This window comes from Anastrepha obliqua, chromosome 1, assembly GCF_027943255.1.
Source record: "Anastrepha obliqua isolate idAnaObli1 chromosome 1, idAnaObli1_1.0, whole genome shotgun sequence".
Taxonomy (NCBI): domain Eukaryota; kingdom Metazoa; phylum Arthropoda; class Insecta; order Diptera; family Tephritidae; genus Anastrepha; species Anastrepha obliqua.
This window is the reverse complement of record NC_072892.1, coordinates 114,712,599-114,733,216: the sequence shown is the minus strand read 5'-3', so window position 1 is coordinate 114,733,216 and position 20,618 is coordinate 114,712,599. Positions and strand designations below refer to the sequence as shown.

Sequence of the window (20,618 nt, the reverse complement as noted above, 5' to 3'; positions counted from 1 at the left end):
TGCGCAACATGCATGTGTTTGTTTGTACGCATGCGGTGCCATACAGCAGCATAAGTTTAATTTCAAAAGCTTTTTATTGCAACCAATTTAAGCCACAATGGCGGCTACATAGCATCGCAAAGCCTTAATAGTAATTTTGTTCCATGCTCAATCGTCACAAATGCCTCATTTATATATACATAAGTGTATGTATGTGCGTACATACATATATGTATAAACAGGTATGCATGCAGTTTTAGTCGTTCCACTAGGCGGCAATAATTTCTTAATTTTCACCTTCCGTTCAAGCGCTGATAGCAGTCCCTCAATGGTGCTTAGCCCTACGCTCCTTTATGCAAATATATATGTACATATGCATACAAACATATGTACATACGTCTCTTCATACATATTAGTACTGTTAGACTTCTTTCGCATTAGCTATGGCATTCGCATTCACAAAACGGCGCATTTAATGAGAATATGAATCTGTGAGTGCTCCACCTTCAAGTTCCCCATGCATGCGCCCAATGCATCGACTGTCTGCTGGTTTTGCAGAATATCGTCCGTTACTGCATAATTTAAAATAAATTTCTATCTTTTGATGAGGCATTACGTACTACTTATTTAGTTGGTCATATATGTGGTAATGATGAGTTGAAAAGTGGAAAGCAAAAGCCTCAAAAGAAATGTCATTGAATAGAAGAGTTATTTTGTGGAATATGCACAGGATTTCATTAGTCTTATTCAAAAACAGATTTAAACCTTGCTTTCTAATGGCATAGCGTAGACAAAATCAGAAACTAAGTACGTTCAGAAACAAATTTCCGGGCAAATCAATTGCCTATATTTTGGTAATACGAAAGAAAATCTATGGCTTTCACTAAACGAAACTCAAAACCACTTTTTAAAGTTTTTCAGTAGCACTTTTCTCAGGCAGTTTTTTATGTTTATTTGTTTTTTGTGTGACCTGAAAGAGGTACAAAAAGTGTATTATCTTTCATGCTTTTACTCTCTCCCTTTTTTTAATTTTTATTGATTTTCATTTGGCACAATAATGGCTATGAGTTGTTTTAGTGTTGCCAAGTAAATTTTAACGACCTGATCAAAAATGGCGAAGTGCTATTATGTTGGAAAACCACTTAACCAAAGTAGAGAGGAAAGTTAGAGAGAGGTATGTGAGTAATGAACCAGTTTATTACCAAGAATGATAGAATACAAGACTTAACCCCGCTATAAGGGTGTGACGTCACAGTGGTGTATGGATAGTTACGTGAGAGAATTGGGAAAATGCGAAAAAGTATGCAGAAGAAGAAGAAATTACACAAACAACACACGAAAAAATTGGAAAAGTGTGACGTCACATATGAAATCCACACGGTGAAATTCACCAAGAGTGGAATAGCGGTACGCGAAGGGCGCCACCTTGTTATTGAGATAAGGTGGCTGCCCTAAATGCATTCGAAATGGTTTAAGTTCATTAAGGGGGGAAGCTGGTCTAGAGCGCAAAAAATGGGCATATTTTATGAATTTATTTTGACTCAACAAAGGAATCAATCGAAAATCTGTGAAATAGGTTTAATAATATAGCTTTCATGGTACAAATACAAAATTTTTCGTCTGAATTAATTTCAAAATGACCGCTGTCCAGCAGTTCTCCTAAGGCGCCTTTTTTTCTAGTGGGTCCATTGCCGAAGACGTAAACTCCTTAATTTTTGTCCTGGATCAAAAAATAAATTTTTTTTAGTTTCTATATAACAACAGAAAGAGACGTACGTAGGATTTTTTCGATATTTTGTTTTTTCGCGAAATGGTGCACGTTTGAACAAAAAGTTACAATTTTCACTATAAAGAACGACATAAAATTGTTGATTAAAAAAAAACTATGTAATATAAATAAAAAATCCTACGTACGTCTCCGGAGAAAGGTATTTCGAATGTATTGTCAAAATTTCGTAAGAATCGGTAAAGATTTGTTCGAGTTATGTCTTCGGCCAGTTTAAAAAAAGTGATTTCGAGAAAAACGCGTTTAAAGTTGTAAATAGCGTTCGGGGCATACCTGCGAGGCACTGCCGTCGAATGAAAAATTTGGGCATTTAGACATTTTTGCTAGCATCCCTCATTTTTCGATTTTTTCAAATTTCTAGACCAGCTTCCCCCCTTAAAGTAAGAAACACTTTCTATTGAAGTAGTTATAAACACTGCTCCGATGAGAATGACATTTTAGAATTTCAATGCCTTATTCATGCTAAATCCAAATGGATCATAAAATTTGTACTCTCTAAACTGGCTGAAATTAAACTCACCCTCACTTTTTCTAGAAATTAAAAAAAAAAAAACTACTTCCCAAAGGCGACACTCTTAGGTTTCAGGATTCATACATCGCAGCATAGTTTGCACTGACAAAACTATCCAATAAACAAGTCAACTATTCACTAATCCGTGTAGCAACTGTCTGTCACACGACAATTTTAATTAGTATTAACTGCGCCGGTAATCCCGATTAATGCCGCCGTCTGTCTGTGCTATTAGAGTAAGAAAAATCTAAGTCTAGGGAAGAAGGATAAGCATTAAATTGATAGCCTCCCAAAAAGGCTTTCACCGTCACTAATTTATTACTTCAAAACTAATTTACCACCACAAAATATAAACAATAATGTCAAACTAGTATTTTCGAGCTTTTGAGCGAACATGTCGCTTTCCATGCCGAAGATAGGATAAATTGCTTCCAGAGCGAGTGGACCCACTTGGACAAATACTCAAAGAAGGAAAAGAACCAAACAGGTGGCAAAGAAAAAAGAGGCTTTGGAATAGAGGAGGACGACTAACAGTGGCTAGTTGCGTTTGTAGCTACTGATGAATATCATCAGGTGTGTGATATTTAAAACCTTAATATCCGCGGGTGTAGCACACAAATGAGAGGCCAAACGTCTAAATTTTTCTGATGATTTCATCTCATCCTCCAAACAGCTTCTGCATAAAGGGCCTGAAGCAAAATTCGAGTGCTACGGCTTCCTTAGACCTAGCAGTTCTCTCGAGCACTACGGGTCTACCCATGGCCAGACGGATATCGCAACTTTGCACGTTTGCGCACTAGCCGCAGGAGTAGACCACAGGTTCTCAAGGGAACCCCCAATTCTCCCGTTTTGCGATGAAACCGTCTTCAGGGTCCCATGGTGGAGAACTTTTAACAGTTTTAAATTTGTCATGAATACTAACTAGCCAAATTCTTGTACATAAAAACATTTCATGCTCAAAACTTCTGTGTTATTATAAACAAAATTCGCAAAAACTATTTTTTTATAATATTATTTTCTGTGAGGGAAAACCTTTTATAGAATGATGTTATCTATAACGAGGTTTTACTGTTGTTTTGAGAATGACGTTAAGCAACGAATGGAGAAAAAAAATCACCAACAATCTTGATACACCTCTTATAAGAGAGTATAGAATATTATTATGTCAGCTAACGTTCTCACCGAAGTAACAAATGAAACGCAACAACAGAAAAAACTATTCGGAAATCATTTCAATCATGCCATACTAATTTTTAGTGACATCAAGCCTCGAGCTGCGTTGCCCACACCACCATGATACTGGCATCATTATATCGCACGTATAGCACACACATTCACACACACACATGGAGCATTCACCGCCCCCGCACACAACACAGCTTACAAATTATTTCCGTATTTTCTATTATTATATAAAAGGTTTATTGTTATGACTAAAATTATAGTAGCAACCATCAGCGACAACAAGACAGGAAGCATAAAAAAGTAGAAAAGGAAAGAAGAACCGAGTGAGCAGTTGAATGGGGTGCACAGTTGATTGGAAGCTGTGGTTGCAGCAACAGATACCCGCCTTTGTGTATTTGTATTGCTACCGTTTGTCGCTGCTTCTGCTGTTATCAATAAACGTGATGTGTTTGTTGTTATCATAAAAAAAAATCGTTTTCTCTACTATTTGGGAGTACTGTCACTGAAGCACAGCACATTGGGCAACGTTGCTTAAGAAGAGAATGTTGCATATACACATACTCGCACATACCTATATGTATATGTGCATATGTATACATTCAGTATTCAAGTACTTGTCATAGCATTTGTACATAGTAGATGTACGTATGTATGACGCAATTTAAATGGACTGCAAATAAGTACGTTAGCTAGTTGTATTATTTATTATACATATTTGCTTGTCTTGCCTTGGTGCACAGTGAAAATTCCCCAACGCTGTCCGCTTGAAACAATAATACGTACTTTGTGCTACGCCAGGTTCATTGACAAAGCGGACAAATAGCTGGATAATGGAGCACATTTATTCAAACTTATGTAGATACGCTCATGTTAGCCAGCGCTGCAGCAACCCCCCATCAGAAGCGGCAATACAATCAGAAAATAAATGTACCATGCCGCATTTACTGCTTCTGGGCGAATTTCACTCTCTAATGACACTGCTGCGAGTTTAGTTGCCGTTGGCTCTGCAACAGCCACCATGAACACGCCAACATACTTCTATATACATATATGTACATGCACATATACAAATATATATATATATATATACATACATATATATATATATATATATGTACACGTGCATACTTCCTAACGCAGGTTTGTGCGTTTGCTGACAATAATGTTGTTGTGTCGCGCCTCCGGTTAGTCAATTTAGCCTCATAATTGTGTTGATAGCAAAGCGTCGTCGCTGTACGTAACCCATTGGCATTTTAGTAGCATTTATTGCATTTGATTTGGCTTGACTTGACTTTCAGTTAAACTTCCGACCATTTTCGTCAATTGTTGTCACTCTGTCGTTGTACCGCGATGGCGTACCGAATGAGAGGGTTGATTTTAGTTCATAAAATAGTCGTTGTCGCCGATGCTTCATTCATTACCACTACCACCAGCACCACCAGCAGCAGTAGCCGCGTCAATGGCATCATCAGCAGTAGCATTAGCTGTTGGTCTGTCGGCAGCATTTACTTCATCAACTCACTTTGCTGCGCCATATTCGCCCCTTTGTCACCAGTTGCTTCATCATTACTCTCATCTCAATTCAATGATACTTCACTCCACTCCAGTTCTTCACTGATGGGTACTTCATGCCACTTCATTGTGCGTTTCATTTCATTTATTGCAGCTACTGGTATGCTCTTGGTTGGTGAGTTGGAAGTGATGTCGTAACGCGTTTGCGACAAAGCCAAAAAAGTAACGCTTCAACGCGCCTTTTTCACAATTATACGCAATCAAATGTTTAGAATTGTAATGCATACTTTTGTACTGGTTGTTGTTGTCGTTGTCAGTTTCATTATAGCAACGCTGTTAGGTGATATATCAGTACTTTGAAGCGACAAAATGGATATGTATATGTTTAGATTAAAAGTTATGATGTAAAATCGCGATCTTTCAAAAACTCTTAAACTGCTAAAATTACACAGGAAGGATGTCGAAGCTTCGGAAGTATTTTAATAGATGAGTAAAAAGTGCAATGTCTTTTCGCTGTAGTTCGACGATGAAAAAAATTAAGATTAGCCCGTTGAGATAATTTAGAATCCCTGGGCACATTGTTCACAAACTTCCACGACTTTTCACGCCTTTGCCCTGCCATAACGACTTTCATCTTCAACGTCCATAATACCACAACGGAATCGTTGAATCCACTCTTTTGCTATTGCATTGGGTTCATAAACAGAACTAATTTGTTAAGCCACCTATTCCACCTTTTCACTTACCGAAGGTACCGAAGAATGTATCCAATTTCCTTTTTTTTACCAACATTTCGGAACTGGCTTTACCGATCACCTAACTGTCAAATAAGTTTTTCTAAAGTATTATATAATGCCATGGTTAAATTCAATATTATGGGCTGGTTCGGCTGCTGCGCTATCGAACCCAAACACTGAAGCTCCGGTATACAAGCGAAAGCACACGCCGCGGTTGCAGAATATCATCACAATTAGGTCTGAATAAATAAATAAATAAAGACATTTAACTGAAAACTTCCACAAGTTTTTGCTTCCCCTGATATATAATAGAAACCAAAGCTCAATTGACTGACGGTCTTGATATGAATCCCGATAAAACAGCTTTAATGCGTTTCACAAGAAAGTTACAGGTCTCGATTTGATCTCCCCTCAAACACAGAATTTTCACATTTATCTCAGAATCGTCCACGAAATACCTTCGGAATCACTTTAGAGAGTAAACTGGAGTGTAGGCTGTATACAGGGCTATCATTTAGCTACACACGGGCACAGCTATCATTCAGACCATAAATCTCGATAGTATCGTAGTGTGGGAGATGGCGGTCAAACGTATGGCAAAAAGGCGGCCACCGTAGCCGAATAGTTTGGACGTGACTACCATTCCGTAGTTCCCGAGTTCAAAACCCGCTGTGGCACGAAGTACCATTATTATAGAAACTGTGGCTGCCATCCCCTGCATTTAAAGCAGTTAGCCGAACTAGCCACAACAATGCGAATGCTTTCATTAATAGGCAGTCAGCCTAGTCAAAGTAATAACGGCTGCGATAACCAATTCGCTTTGTGGGTTGCATGGCTTTAAAAGTAAATTGCGATCTACTTGGTGCCTGGACAGAAGGAATCAAAAGGCATAAATGAGGCGTGTCACACAACTATCTTAAAACAGTTGGCAAAGCAATGGTGTCAAAAGTAAATGCTTTGTGGAATTTAAAGGTTAGGTAAGGTTAACTTCCAGTGGTTGCCAATGTCAATGAAGGTGCAGAGGAACCCATTTATGCCTGTGATACCACTTGTTTGTGCTCAAATCTCGCCGTTTTCTTCATGACATGGTAAAACCGATTCATCTCTCTAATAAATGATAAAATATTGTGGACGTTTGCCAATTCCAAGTCAGCCAGAAATCTAAAGAAGTAAGAATTTAGACAGCGGTTGCGCGTCCGGGCTCTTCCTCGTTCCTACAGCTGCAACAATGGTTATTAGAGGGAAACACTATACGTTCCCAATGTGTTCTTATTAGGCAGTGTTCGGCGATGGTAACAACGACTGTACTGAAGCAAGATCTAGATTATTGAGGGGCCTAATTCTGTGTTCATTCATTCAAGGCCAGACTTGTCTAGTTATCTCGCACGTGGTATCTGTGGTACATCTACTGTTGGATTATGCGAAGTAGTCCAGTGATTACTTGAGAATAAAAGCCCACATACAGGGCAGAATTGACTGAGTTAAGATTAGTTAACCTCCTAGCCAGCACATCCGTGATACAATTTTCAAACAACGTTTGTGATCTTTTAGAATCGCTATACATTCGATTGCTACTTTGGAAGAAGTATTTTGACTGTGTAGCTATTTTATGGCAGCTTGACTGTCAGAGGGGATGGCCGTCGGTCGTGCTGTAATAGATGATTTCCTGACCCACAACGCACCTCTTTTATACTTATTAACCCAATTTTAAAGGCGCTGCAATAATCATGTGGCCGTAAACTTAGGTTCAGTTGCAAAACTTCTGAGTGGAGGCCCCTAATGGCCCTGTTATTTACTTCTAAGTCATCAGTGAAGATAGCCACTGATCCTATTCACAACTGTTTGGGATTCATGTGGAAAAATTATTTTCACAACCGAATTGTGGAGTAGTGTAAATCTAGCTCCCTGTGTGTCCGCAGGAGAGGCTCGAGAGTTTTTTTAGTGTTCAAATTTGACATCGTTCCAGGGCAGCCATGTATTCAGTCTGATTGCGTTGCAAATAACCCGGAAATCGGCATGAATATATATTTGGAGAAGGTCTAATAAAGTCTCAAAAGCCTCGCGGTAAGCATCTTTATGTTTTTTCCAGTTCGCTCTTGGATACCATCTTTTTCAACGTTGCCAACCAAACCATGATCTTGTAGAAGACAACAGGCCTCACAACCGTACTGTACAGCCAGTGTACTATGCACGTCTTCGATGTCTTCCATATTTCGGTACCAGTTGAGTCTACGGTCTATAATAATCTCAAGGTACTTGACCTGCCACCGAGAGGTATTAGTGTCACCGCAATTAATGAAGGGACTTTGAAAACAGGTTTTTTATATTTTTTAGGAAATCAACATCATCTTACTGGATTGCCAAGTTTAGGCTTCACTCATATCAAGCAAAAACTACCAACTATTTGTTTTACTTTAAAGGGTAGCTTGAAGATTAGCTGGGATCCAGCCTGTTTCGAAGGTAATGTTAAGCGTACCCTGAAGCTTTGAGAAACAGCTAAGACCCCACTAAAGTAGACAATTTTCAAATCCCATGGGCAATAACTTCTACCAACCAGTACTGCTTTGGACTGAGTGTATAACTGAAAAGTGAAGCGCTCTCTCAAACAACAAAACTCACACTCGCCATGAGAAAGAGTGTCTAACCAGTGCAACTAGTGGATACTAAGAGTGTAAATGTGCTTGGGTTGCCCACACACACTGTAAAACTGGAAAATTAAATGGCTTGTGAATTCAATTAACTTGATCAACCGTTTACTAATTCTCTTGCAATAAACCCATTTTTCAAAGAAACCATAGAAACAGTTTTTTGCGTAAATTTTATTTCATAAATTCCATTTTATCTTGAAAACACTCAAGCGCAAAGATTTTAACACAAAAAAGCAACAGAGTATATTCTAAAGTGAGAAGCAAATATTTTTTTACGCTTCTCAACAAAATAAAAAATTGTCAAATTGAATAAGTAAAAAACTTCAAACCACTTCACCAACTGGCAGAACGTGGTCAAGTCGAAATGAGGCATTACGGCACAAACAATTCCATCACTAGAAATGCGAAAACTTTGTCTCATCTAAACGAATTTATACCATAGCAGGCGGCGGAAGCTCAACTTCCCCATTAAATCCAGCTCCAACCTCTAATCAATCCAAATTGAAGTCTTCCCTTCTCTTCCCACTTCAGCGAAGTAGTAGTTGATGGACTCACAACTGATTGGACTCATGGTGATGGACTTACTTGGCACTTGATAGTTTTAGATAATATTGAGATAAAAACTTTTGCAAGTGTTGCAGAGTGCTGGAGTTTGAATGTTCACTTGCAACTTAAAATCAATTTCAGAGCAGCCATTGCAGTCTTGCTTTTAGTATTTTTATATAATTTCTTCGTGTTTTTTTTTTTTTTTTGCATGAAAATTTGCACAAAATGTTGCCAACCTCCCACAGTTGATGACGTGGTAAGTGTGTCAATGGTTGCAAAGGCATCTACTGCCTGCTTGACTCACCAGTCGTCAGGCAACACCAACAGCTTTTGCATCCTCAGTGACAATGACGCTAACGCCAATGCCTTCGTTACTCCATTCCAGGCCACTTGATAGTACTCGAGCGACTGCCACTTTGATAGTGGTTAAAGTGCCTTCAAGTACTTACTATGTAGTCTGCCACAGTACCGGCCGTCGGCGCGCACACCAAGTGCTTGGCAAGCAGGATAAGAGCCAAATGTGGGCTGGTATATGTACTCGTATCTGTGTGTGTGCGCTAAGTAACGACGATGTGTTTGTATGAGGGGGTGGAAATAGGCCAATGGTTTTTAGGCGGTTTTTATTGTTGCAGCACGCTGCTGTTAAGTGTTGTTGTACACCAGTCAAAGCTCGACCAACCGCCCGACCAGCTGCATCAGCAAGTGAGTGCGTCATTCAGTCAGCCGGTCCGCCAGTCAGACGGAACAGTCAAACAATCTGACAGCCAATGAATTGCATTGCACGAGTATTTTGATAATTTTAGCTCGCTCGTTTTACGACTCCAAGCCTAAGAGGCATATTAATTCCTGGCTATTAATTGTGTAGCCAATTTGCATGTACATGTACATAAATATGTATGTATTTGTAGATGAGTATGTGTTTGTTTATTTGTTTGTTTGTTTGTTTATTTGCACATAAAAGTTTTTTGGAAGTTTATTTGCAGAGAAATTAATTTTTCATGAATAGTAAAAGAGAGTGCAATAAAATTGGAATAGTTGTTGGCGCAGTCATATGCCTACAACTACAAGCAAATAATGAAATTCATTCATAGAATGAAATGATACTTTCATGGCCCAATGGCTTAGACACTTATAAATATGTATTCGCTTGAAAAATATTGAATACTATTTGGAAAGGAAAAAAAAATGTAATAGTTATCACGCAGCTCGCAGTTATGCAGTCTGGTTGTTCGTTTATAGCGATATAGTAATAATAAAAATATTAATATACTACAACAGCATTAACAGTTTTTGGCCGCGTTTTTCGCCCTATATTTCGCACGTATATTTATATTTAATAAAAAACTTACCAAACGGAAATTAGTTAGTTTTTGAACACGTAGATTTAGTTTTTTGTTTTTTTTTTTTTGTACGAAATAATGGATCAAACGCCTATACTCTGTATTCCTAGCCGATAAGCTAGGTCTCTGTGCCACTTGTCAAGGACTTCAACTACTGACTCGATGCACCATATTAAACATCCAAGGTGAAGTCCAAAATAAACAACACTGAGCTAAAATAGAAACGACAGGAGTTTTACTCTGATAACTTCGTCTTTATTTATTCAAAATAGTCCCCTCTGGCCTCGATGCACTGTTTTGCGCGATCTAAAAACTTTTCGATAGAGTGTTTTAGGTCATTGACCGAAATGTTCTTCAGGATGTCGGTACAGGCTTTTTGGATGCAATTTTCCGAATAGGTAGAAGTCACAGGGAGCCATATAAGACGAATAAGATGAGTGATTGATGGTTAAAATGCGATTTCTAGTCAAAAAATCAGTCACAAGAGTGGATCGATGAGATGGTGCATTATAATGCAATAAGCGCCAGCTTCCTCTTTTGCGGTATTCAGGGCGAATTCGGCGAATGCGATGCAACAAATGCTTCAAAACGCCAAGATAGAAAATTGCATTGACGATTTGGCCCGTTAACACGAACTCCTTGTGGAAAATTCCCTTGGTATCGTAAAAACAAATGAGCATGGACTTGACTTTTGACTTCTCCAAACACGGGACGCTTAGTTTCAGGTTCATGTTGGAAACACCCGACGTTTCATCACCAGTTACAATGTTGTAAAGGAAGTTCTCGTCTTTTCTCGCCTCTTTAATGAGGTCTTTCGAATGTTGAATTCTGAGCAATTTTTGGTCCTCAGTTAACTTCTGCGGAATGCAATGTACACAGACCTTTCGTAAGCCCAAATGATCGGTTAAAATGCGATAAATCGATGTTTTTGGCAATGATTTCGATTCATTGTTGATAAATTTACGAACAATTTCGATGGAATTTCCGGAGATTACTGATTTTGAGCGGCCAGTATGTTCAGTGCCATTTATGTCCTCCCAACCATCTCTGAAACGTGTAAACCCCTCATGAAATCTGGCACGAAATAGACAATTATCGCCATAAACTTTTTTCATCAATTCAAATGTTTCGGTAAAAGTTTTACCGATTTTAAAACAAAATTTGATATTAGGTCTTTGTTTGAAACTCATTTTTGTACCGATGACACAAACATACTGCCACTTTAGACGCAATACTTCGCTTTCACTGAACCGAGTGTCAGCTTCTAACGCACTAACTCATTAGAAAGATGGCGCCATCAAAAACATTATTTTCTTGTTTATTTTGGACTTCATAACCTTGTATATGCATGTATTGAGAATTCCAAATTATAATTGTGAAGACTTCAATTGCAAGATTATTCGAGAAGCTCCATAATACGGGTACATGGAATTAACGTGCAAGACGAGCGCCGCCGTAGCCGAATGGTTTGGTGCGTGACTACCATTCACAATTCACAGAGAGAACGTCGGTTCGAATCTCGGTGAAACACCGGTGAAACAAATTAAGAAAAACATGTTTCTAATAGCGGTCGCCCCTCGGCAGGGAATGGCAAACCTCCGAGTGTATTTCTGCCATGAAAAAGCTCCTCATAAAAATGTCTGCCGTTCGGAGTCGGCTTGAAACTGCAGGCCCCTCCATTTGTGGAACAACATCAAGACGCACACCACAAATAGGAGGAGCTCGGCCAAACACCCAAAAAGGGTGTACGGGTACATGGATGCTAGAAGATCAAATTCTAGACAGCTTAAAAGTATATATCTCTCTTGTCGAAAAAAGACCTCTCTCTCTCGGGATAACGGATTATCATTAAGAGTACCGTATATAGAGCAACACTGTCACGGCCTAATTTTGTATTGATAAGCTTTACATTTAATTAAAGCACGAGTGTGAGTTAATGAGTCCCAGAAAATTTAAATAAAGAAGCATTCGAAGCAAGGTTCTTCAGTTGTTTATGACCTCTAAATAATACGATTTCTCTAGGCCAACAAATGATGTATGTTCCATCGATGATCTCTAGATGCAACCCAAATATTTTATCATAGTGGTATTTCTCCATATTTTCTTATCTCAGAGGCTAAACTTGGAGCGTATGTTAGGTGAGAAAGCAATTCGTAACATAATTATAGCAATTTTGCAATTAATTGATTTGACTTGGTGGCAGCTGGTTTTTTCTTCAACAAATGCCGGCGTTTTTGTATCAAATCGGCATCGGTTCGACCGATCCAACAACTCAAAGTAGTTTACTGGTGCATCGTTTCAGACTTTTATAATCGATGCAACAATCGATATGAATCGCGCGCAACCCAAAAAAGTGTCGTCATTTGTGTATAGACGAGGCATGCATTTTGCGCTTAGCTTTTTATCTCTCGGCGAATAATTGGCCGTCGTTATAAATATTGCAATGCAGAAGTAAAGTTTAAGTACGGAAAAAGTGGGAATCTCGAATGCAATCCTGATACTTCGTCCACACTTTTCCCTTTATGGACTCATATGGGATCAGTTTCACTACACACAACTTTCATTATTAAATTTCTGTCCAAAGCTGTCTCAGGGTATAGAAACGGATCGAAAAATCTCATTTGTCAGGGTAATTGCGAGGAACAGAAGAGGTGCTGATTTTTATAAAGTGAAGTGTATGCTTCACATTATATGTACATATATCATTCCTGTAAGAAAATGTTTTTTTTTATTCCTTGATTAATTATACATTCATCTAATTTTCAATTGAAAAGAAACAAAATATTTAAGAAAAACATCATAATGCATATTTATCCCTCTTAATCGGAACATAGAGCGAAAACATATGTTCTCCAACGATTTTTGTCAGCCGCTATATGTCTGATTTGGTTCCAGGTGGTGGTGGAAGGACTATTGTGGGAGATTGTGCGCATCCAAGTTTGGCCTGGGCGACCTCTACGTCGACTTCCTTGCGTATTTCATTGAAAAGCCATTTTGGCAACGTTACCGTCTTCTCTGCGGAGAGTATGTCCAATCCAATTCCATTTTCGTGTTTTTATTTCGGAATTGATTGGGCAGTTTTAAGTAAGCAGAAGAAGGTACATATTGGAGATAGTTCTCTGATACGGCTCCAAAAGATACGGTATATATTTCTGAGCCATTTGTTGACAAACGTTTAAGGACGTCGCCTTATGTGGTCAGACACAAACTACGTTTCAGAACTACATATATCGCACCCTAAATACAAAAGGGTCACAACTCAAAATTTTCCACACTCGAGCTTGACTTGTTTACAGTAGCACAGAAAACAAACTATGTGACATATCACGCTGAAATTTGCCATGTAAGCTTATAACAGTCCTACCAAAAAACAAAAAATTTATTTTTGCCATATGTCATCCGCGGACCGTTTTATTGATAACGTCTCGTTCATATTTGAGCAGAAGCTACATTTTGAGTTGTGACCCTTTTGTATTTAGGGTGCGATATAAGAGGACCGATTTAAGAAAATGTTATGATCTTAAAGAAATATTTTAAAACTTTAAAAACAAAATTCTTCTCGAACGCCTCCATCCAGATTATCAACGCACTTGAAAACTTACAAGCTTTGTATAGATGGTACACATTCGTTGCAAGAATTTCGGCAAGAATTCAGTACATTTGGTATAAATAATAAATTCATTTTCAAACAGTTCACAACTCGATAAATTTAGAATCTTCATTACTAAAAATTTTTACCAACAAAATGTAAGAAAATTGTTCTGTGGTGGAACCAGATTAAAAGGTTTTAGAACAGTTCTAAAACAGTCGCGATATTAGTATTAAAAAAGTATTAAAAGCGACACCCTTTAACAAGTAAAGAAATCAAAATTTATACGCCAATTCCATATTTCATTTCAATCCTTCATTTTAACTTAAATGCTTTCATTACAATCTGTCACTTCATTCCTCGTTGCAAGCCATTTGAAGTTGAGATGCCTGGGAAATATTGTGCAATCATAAAATTTGGAAGATTTACCGGCAGCAGCAATTACTTTAGCACTTCATAAAAAATAGTGAAAGTGTGGAAGGAATCCATTCCTTGATTTTCAACTGCGCATCGATGTGTTTAAAGGTGGATTACGTAGTGCACGTCGGAAAAGCGCAATAACACTGGAAATCATTGAGCAAGTGCATGGCATTGTTTGTGAAGAGCCAAGTGGCCAATTAGTGGCGCACTCGTTAACAATTTATCAAATATCAGTGAAACAATATTTTGCAGAATTTTCGGAAACTTAGCATAAAACTAGTGGAGGATTATATATGTATGTACATATGTATATGTATATAAATGGCGTTTACACCCTTCTTATGGTATTTGGCCGAGCTCATCCTCCTATTTGTGGTATGAGGAGGAGCTTTTTCATGGCGGAATTACACTCGGAGGTTCGCCATTGCCTGCCGAGGGGCGACCGCTATAAGAAAAAGCTTGTTCCATCATTTGGTGTTGCATGCACAGATATTCGAACCTGTGCACTTCCAAATGGTAATCACGCACCAACCATTCGGTAACTCCAAGCATTAAAAGCGACACCCTTTAATAAGTAAAATAATCAAAATTTATACGCCATTTTAATATTTCATCTTTCATTTGAACGCAAACAACTTTCATTTCAATCTGTAACTTCATTGGCGGCCGCCGCGGATTAAATATTGGCATAATTGTATGAAAGTTGAGGGATATTATGTTGAATAAGAATTCTTTTACTTTTACTTGCAATATTTTTCAACCAACCTGTAGGCCATTATAGAACCACTATTTCGCGGTAATTAGTTCAATGCTTTCCCCAATTACTCGACCGATTTTCAAGAATATATGGCACAGGTTATACACTTTGCATAACAAATGTCCTGGTCGCACACACAGGCATACACTCCAACATACAACAATGCACACCAGTATGCATGCATACACCTCGCATGCATGCCACCTCGCGATCAGGATTCACATTTATTGCGCGTTGTTCCTTTGTTGTGTTTATACGTTCATTCGTATGCTCGTTCATGCGCTCAATTCGTACTACGTCCACCCACACACAACTCATATCGACTCTTTTTCATATTGACTATTTATTTCCTCCTCCTGCCAGCCATCTGCTTGAATTGTTTTCACTACTTGTTGTTATTGTTATTGTTTTTGTATTTACCGTTGTTCTTACTTGAAAATTCCTTTTTCCGTGTTTGTTGTATTTTATTTGATTTGTAATCCACCCCGCATTCTACTTGGCGTTGTTTTTTTTATGTTTTTGTTGTCACTGCCTTTCATTTAATGCCGTTGTTGTCATGTTACTGCCTCATTTTATGCATTTATTAAATCTTAACTTTTTTTCAATAATTTATTGAGACACTTTATTTTTAATTTTATTATTGAAATTTTATATACAATACACTTAACACTCACTTCTTGTTTAAACACTGTTTTCTTATTTGATTTTTGATTCTTTGATTGATTTTTCGTTTATTACACGCACTTATTGTAAACTTTTATTTGTTGCATAGAATTTTATTTTTTATTAACCGTATGCATACACTTTCTTGCTGCATTCAGCTCAGCGTGTCTGCTGCAATTTATTCGAATATGATGGACTTTCTTGCGTTGAGTCCGTAACCGTCACGAACAACTTTACACTACACCACTTTAATTCTTCAACTGAATGGAAATGTTGCCTTTGCCTGGTCTTTGCGGCCGAAACTGTTGGTGGCTGTGGCGAATGGCTTCGTGCATTTCCGATGGTTAGCTGATTGTTCGTTGTGTGTGAGCGCGAGAGCGTACGAGTATTGTTGTGAACATAAACTGTCGGGCATCATGTAGTGTAAAAAATCGGCCGCCATAGGCAAATGTCTAACCGGCAAAGGTGGTTAAGTTTGAATATAAATATGAGTTCATGCACAATTTTTGAAGGACATTTTCTTTTAAATCAGTTTTTTGGACAATCATTTAACTAATGCATTTGAATCGCTGACATTTTGACAACATATATTTTCTGAGAAACATTTAGTGAAAATCTGAATATGCAACTCTCTTTGTGACTCAAGTTGTTTACACTTATACAGCTGTTTGTATGTATTATACTCTCCAAGTGTGACTTGGCTATACCGGCAGCATTTGTTTTCAGTGCGATAATGCCACCATTTTCGAAAATTATTTTAAATTCAATTTATTCAACTAAATCTAATTTTATTTATTTATTATTACTTGGTGTGTTTACATTTAATCTGTAACTTTGTGCTATTTGCTATTATGAAATATGTACAGCTCCGGCCAACTTGCTCACTAACAACTCAAAAATCAGAAATTCTGATTGCAATATTTACCGTTTTGCTCCCTAAATTGGTAGCGGTTAGTTAATTTTAATTTTAAATTAGTTTGTAAGTAGCCTTGTACAGTTTTTTTCAACAATTTAATTCCACACTTTATAGAAATTAGACTATCTGAACCTCTTTTTGCCAGGGGTTGGCAAGTGGCGAATAGATGAAGCAACTGGTATAAATAAACACATCTTAGCAACGCTGGAATAGAGTTGCCTTAAATAACATTTGTTTATAAGATAGTGAGTTATGCCAGTTTATGAGGTACAACCATATTCGCTAGCGGCGAATAATGCTCGATAACTTTGATGATGCTTTCACATGCAAATTTCTCGTCAAGTGACTCGGATAGAGAGATAGCGAATAGAAGAGAAGTGGCGAATACATAGAAGAAGCCTAATATTATTTAAAACAATCGTTTTTCACTTCACTTCTTCGCGGCGTCGGCTCCATCAATTTTGTACAGATATCCTTCCACCTTTCCCATTTCAAATGCTTCTAGATATTCTCGATGATGCTCTGGTCAGGAGTGCTATAACGTCACGTAATGCCATCACAATTCCTTCCTCACATCGCAGTTTGTCTCGCAATTGAGATCTTTCCATACTTTTGCAGAGCAGTAGTGACACTTTTTTGGTAACTCCATACGGTAAGGGCTCCTTTTTCCAAAATTTTTACTCGGATGATTGATGTCGTGTTCTGATGTCCGTCACGAAAAAATATTATAAATCAGTGACGTCAGAATACCATCACGAATTGTTTTAAATCTTTGAAGAAGTGAAAATGAAAGCTTTTTAGGACTATTATTCATGAATGGATTGTTTGGTGTGATAGGTTGTTGTTGTTGTTGTAGCTGGTGTGAAAGGTCCCTTTGTCCCTTTGGTTGATGTGTCCAATAGTTAATAGCACAAGATATGGACGATGGACTGAAGAAAGTGAGACACTATGTCAGTATTAAAGATGGCATATAAGGAACAGCATATAAAGGATCGCATATCCTGTCACAATAGAAGTCCAATGGGTTCGAATAATATTTTTTATCAGCGCACCGAGTATACTTACGAATGCTGTCCTCGCTATGATAGTGAAATCGAGCTTTGCCACTTCAACGTCAGTGTAGGCAATTATATGTTCTTTAGATCAACACTCAAAATATTCAAATTCTATGATGAAACATTTCATATTGAACTTAAAGTAATTGACTAAACAAGTGTGATACCTGTTAGTCTTTATATTAATATGTAACTACCTCCAAACTGTAACTATGAAACTACGAATTTCGCTTCTACTCTCAATCCTTCGTATCAGCATCGAAGAACATTTTGCCTTCAGTGTAGCTGAAAAAAGGATGAGAAAAAGCACCAAGAGCAGCAGAAATACAGAATGACCCCTACAGGGTCTGCCTAAGAACGAGTTGTGTTTTTAAGTGGTAGCTAGTTTGAATTCGGTATTTCCACAAAGAATCAGCTGTGAAGGACCTCTCCGAGCTATCTTTTTATAAGTCATATGAGTCAGAGAAACGGTGGCAAACAAAGATCACAAGAGCAGCATTGTATCCCAGGAAAAGCAACTATGGTAAAAAACAAAATTGTGCCAACAACTTCGGCTGCCACGTCACAAGGCTCTCGGTAGCCGATTTCTGCCTGCGCAATGCACACATATTCACTCACTCGTTGCTCAGACGGCAACGAAGCAATATGAGCTAAGGCTGTGTTAAATTTTTTGTATATCACTAATGCGGTCTCAGTTTTTTTGTAAACACATCCTTTGTTACGTCATCCAATCAACTGATTCTGTCGAATTCGCTTAGATCCAGTTAACGATCTGATATTGGCCACAGCTACAAATATCTATGCACCTAGAATCACGGCGAACTTTCCTACACAAAATCTATGATTTTGTCAATGGGAATGACTCCTAGAAAAGTGTATTCGATGCAGTACCTGCCTGAGGAAGAGAAATGTCACTCTGTGCTGGAAAGTGGAGAAGAACTTGACTTTTAATAGATCGATAGATTTATATTTTTTGCAGCTGCGGTATACAAACAGAAACCAATGAAGCGTGTAAATACCAAAATATAAATGTCCATCATTCAAAGTTATTTTTTTTATTTATTAAAAAAGTTATTCAAAAACAAAATTAGATGGCTAATTTTGCGCCTCCTTGTATAATTGGCGTCAGTTAATATAAGGAAGCGACTGCTGAAGCAGATTATTATTGGATCATAACTATTATCGCTATCTCAGATGTTATTTTATAGATAAATATTTTTATATGTAAGTAACATTTAAATATAAAACATTTAATATTTCTTTATTTGAACATAGAAAACCACTCATTTTATAATTTGTCACCCACATCTCGACGAGCCAACTTTTGCTTTCATTCTGAACTGAAATCTTCCAACACTTGTCATCATGTCAAACAAGTAAACAGATTTTTGCGCCGATATGTCATGCCTTCCCTCGCGCTGTCATTTCCGCCTTCCGTTGCGCGCGCACTTCAGCACTCTTTGAACTCACACACAAACACAAACGCGCACACACACATAGCAGATTTGAATTGTGAGCAACTGTTACTGTGACGTCTTGTGGTTGTCACATTGTCACTTCACTGCTATTACAATTTTATGTGCTAATTAGATTTTTATTGGCAATGTATAAATTTTGCGCATTTCCTCAAAATGTCTGCGTTGAATTTTTACAATTTCCGAAAATTTCAACCCCCTTCCGTTCTGCCAACACCTCCCAAAAACAAGACGATCTTAGTACTTTTGATGGCATTTCAAAGCTTTTCACCCTGACTGAAAATTGCTTATGATATTTTGCTTAAGTGTTTCCTTTATTGGGCGTGACATGCTCCCTTTGCAAGGCGTTAGTTGGCTAGAAACGCATGGCAAAATCACATTGCCGCCCCGTCAGATTTTTAATGGTAGTCAATAAATTATTGGCGTGATAGTAAAAAGTGAATATCCTTTGAAAAGGCTAATCAGTCAATTGCGCAGTAAAAGTACACGTACAGGTGGAGTTTTGCCATCCGAGGTGATTCCTTTTTAAGGGCAGTTACGCGAAGGGCAACATTTACGCAAGAAATATTTTCTGGTTCATCAACATTTGGGAAGGTGAGCTGGATGAGAGTATTATAGATTGTGATGTTTTGATTTTTTCCCATTAAGTGACGGGTCTTAACGTTTGTTTCTGTCCTATCTGTTCAATAAAAACGTTCATGTCTCATCTCGGATTTTACACAGATCTTTTACATATAGGAAATTTGGTTTTATGGATAACTACTTATATACAGGGTGAACGATATGAAGGGTTACCTATTCAAAACACCATAGCTTTTTTGTGTGAAATTAGTTTTTATTAATTTCAAAGACAAAATTGTTCAATAATGATTACAATTTTAATATATGTATATTCACTTTAGCTCTATATGACCACCTTTTGCCTTGGCGATAGCCTTCAAACGGAAAAAAAAAGAGTTATATGCAGCCCGAATGTGTTCTTGAGGTATTTTGGCCCATTCTCATATAATCGCTTTTATCAGCACATCCATACTGGCATATTTTTTAGTCCTCACCTTTCTCTCCAAAATGGATCAGATGGAACAGTTCATTGGACTTGCGTCTGGCGAATTCGAAAGCCATTGTGTGGACAAAATGAAATGTGGAACATGATTTTTTAACCATTCTTGGTTCACACGAGCTTTATGAGATGGTGCCGAGTCCTGTTGGAACGTCCATGGTCTACGACCGAAATTTTTGCGTGTCCACGGCTCAAAAGCAGCTTTTCCCCCGATAATAAGTCGCATTCACTTTGACATCAGGCTCTATAAAAACGATTGGACAGCGTCCATCAACAGTCACTGCGGCCCAAATCATTACTTGCGATGGGAAATTGCTTCGAGTGGTCATACGTAGGCTCAACTTCTCGTATGAGCGTTCGGTCCACCTGCATAGCGTTTTGCAATGTTACCAGTATCATTGTAACGTTTTATAGTGCGATATACAAACATTTTATTCAC

At 37.9% G+C, this 20,618-nt stretch overlaps 2 protein-coding genes across 3 annotated transcripts in view; one reads left to right on the top strand and one right to left on the bottom strand.

The window, feature by feature from the left end:
• LOC129236756 (uncharacterized) overlaps positions 1-15,905 on the bottom strand; it is a 137,030-nt gene extending 121,125 nt beyond the window's left edge. The window contains exon 1 of the mRNA XM_054870956.1: positions 15,431-15,905. The gene's annotated coding sequence lies outside the window, so the exon portion shown is untranslated. The remainder of the gene's footprint in view (positions 1-15,430) is intronic.
• Positions 1-20,618, top strand: part of LOC129235733 (caspase-3-like) — a 65,803-nt gene that overhangs the window by 36,831 nt on the left and 8,354 nt on the right. The gene's annotated exons all lie outside the window — the stretch shown is intronic.